Source organism: Cervus elaphus, chromosome 1 (genome assembly GCF_910594005.1).
Source record: "Cervus elaphus chromosome 1, mCerEla1.1, whole genome shotgun sequence".
Classification (NCBI taxonomy): domain Eukaryota; kingdom Metazoa; phylum Chordata; class Mammalia; order Artiodactyla; family Cervidae; genus Cervus; species Cervus elaphus.
This window is the reverse complement of record NC_057815.1, coordinates 11778929-11781838: the sequence shown is the minus strand read 5'-3', so window position 1 is coordinate 11781838 and position 2910 is coordinate 11778929.

Here is a 2910-nt window from a genome sequence, read left to right as displayed (position 1 = left end):
CTTTGGCCACCTATTGTGAAGAACTGACTCATCAGTAAAGGCTCTGATTCTGGGAAGGATTGAAGGGAGGAGGAGAAGTGGACAACAGAGGATGAGATTATTGGACAGCATCACCGGCTCAATGGACATGAGTTTGAGCAATCTCTGGGAGTTGGTGATGGACAGGGAAGCCTGGCATGCTGCAGTCCACAGTGTCAGAAAGAGTCAGACACAACTGAACTGAGCTAGAGTGAATCTTACTTAAAAAGCTTACTCAGGTCTAGAATCCATTTATTTGATTTCCAGTTGAATGTTTGCCTCTCAGGTCCAAACCAAAACAGCAATGCAATTTACCTTATCTACGTTATATTTCTGGCTGCCAGGGTGAGATCTGGCAGTACCTCAGCTCACAGGAGGCCAGGGCACACAGCCCATTGAGCTTTCTTTCCTAGGTCCAGGAAATTGAGCAGATCTGGAAAATTTGGAAATTTTCAGAGGACTAGCAGATCATTGCCCCCATTCAGTTAGAATATTGACAGGAGGGTGTATTTATTCAGAATCCAATCACCACTGTTATATTTGTGTCCGATAGGAAGTGGAGTTGGTGTCAGAGGAAGGGCTATTGTCACTCTCATTGTTTACAAGACAATAGTTGGGAAGATCTGCTCAAGGTTCTCTTGACCATGGTGCCATTTACAATCTTTGGCATAATTGACTGGATTTTACTGCTACTCCTCTGTTTATTCCTGAGAGTCTCCCTGAGAATTCTATAAATATCCAAGATGTCCCCTGTAAGGGACTCAGTGCTAGAAATTGATGGTCTGAAGGTAGACACTTCCTGTGCTGTGGGCTTTAGACTATAATGAGCAAATATTTGGCTTCCCACTGGTGGGAAAAGGAAGACTTGCCTCTCCTCACATACAGATTCCAACATGAACTCTGCTGTGTCTTATATATAGGTGTTTTTACTGACCTTGAGAAAGGTCAGAAAACTGGCAAACTTGGGTGTTGGGTGATCATTTTAGAAAATGGGAAAACCCAGGAAATACCTTTAAAATTTTTTCCTGTATATTCTTCCTTGATTTCTCCTCTTTTTAGTTTAATTTTTCTACTATTTATCTTTTTCCTTTCTGTTCAGATCAGTTCAGTTGCATAGTTGTGTTCAACTCTTTGTGATCCCGTGAATTGCAGCACATCAGGTTTCCCTGTCCACCACCAACTCCTGAAGCTTGCTCAAACTCATGTCCATTGAGTCAGTGATGCCATCCAACCATCTCATCCTCTGTTGTCCCCTTCTCCTTCCACCTTCAATCTTTCCCAGCATCAGGGTCTTTTCAAATGAATCAGTTTCATTTCACATAAGGTGGCCAAAGTATTGGAGTTTCAGCTTCAACATCAGTCCTTCCAATGAATATTCAGGAATGATTTCCTTTAGGATGGACTGGTTGGATCTGCTTGCAGTCCAAGGGACTCTCAAGAGTCTTCTCCAACACCACAGTTCAAAAGCATCAATTCTTCAGCACTCAGCTTTCTTTATAGTCCAACTCTCACATCCATTCATGACTACTGGGAAAACCATAGCTTTGACTAAACAGACCTTTGTTGGCAAAGTAATGTCTCTGCTTTTTATACGCTTTCTAGGTTGGTCATAACTTTTCTTCCAAGGAGCAAGTGTCTTTTAATTTCATGGCTGCAGTCACTATCTGCAGTGATTTTGGAGCCCCCCAAAATAAAGTCTCTGACTGTTTCCACTGTTTCCCCATCTATTTGTTTTGAAGTGATGGAACCATGACCTTAGTTTTCTGAATGTTGAGTTTTAAGCCAACTTTTTCACTCTCCTCTTTCACTTTCATCAAGAGGCTCTTTAATTCTTTGCTTTCTGCCATAAAGGTGGTATCATCTGCATACCTGAGGTTATTGATATTTCTCCTGGCAATCTTGATTCCAGCTTGTGCTTCATCCAGCTCAGTATTTCTCATGATGTACTCTGCATATAAGTTAAATAAGCAGGGTGGCAATATACAGCCCTGACATACTCCTTTTCCTGTTTGGAAATAGTCTGTTGTTGCATGTCTGGTTCTAACTGTTGCTTCTTGACCTGCATACAGATATCTCAAGAGGCAGGTCAGGTGGTCTGGCAGTCCTATCTCTTGATGAATTTTCCACTGTTTGTTGTGATCCACACAGTCAAAGGCTTTGGAGTAGCCGATAAATCAGAAGTAAATGTTTTTCTGCTGGTTAGGAAAATAGAAATTATATTTGTGCCCTTTTGGTGGTTATTCATGAAAGATGGCTGTGGCCTTGTCTTGCTATGCTACTGTTTCATTTATGGCCTCTGATCACAGAACCTTGCATATGCCGTAACCCCCAGAAACAATTTGTGGTAGCTTTTCTCAGTTTTCTTTCAAGGGTAGTTAAACCTGGGTTCAAGAAGTGACCTCAGTTCTGGTTGCTCTGCTTCACATGAGGAACTTTACCTTTTAGGAGCTGACACTGGGTCACCTCTGCCTCCTTCTGGCCCTGCCCCAGTAGGCATGCTTTAAGTTTCCTTCATCACCTTGAATTTATTTTCTATATCTGGCACAAATAAATGTTCTTCTTCTCCACCCTCCCCTTTCCCTTTTCTACCTCTCTTTCTTTTTCTCTCTCAGTCTGTTCTTGCTACATGTTCATGACTAAAAATATGGTCTTCCAGTGTCATCCTTACTGAAAGTCCTTGACTTGTAATAGAAGATATAAGTCACAGCCCATCACTCACATCAATAAACAAGACTGCCAGCCTGCTAGGGAAGATGTCAGGGCAAGCCATCAGATACTGATTCACTTTATCAGATGCAGTGGTCTCAAACTAGAATTCCCTCACAATCCAGATGTGCAGAGTGGGGGACTGATTGAAAAGCACTCACCCCACCTAAAACTGCTACTCAGCAT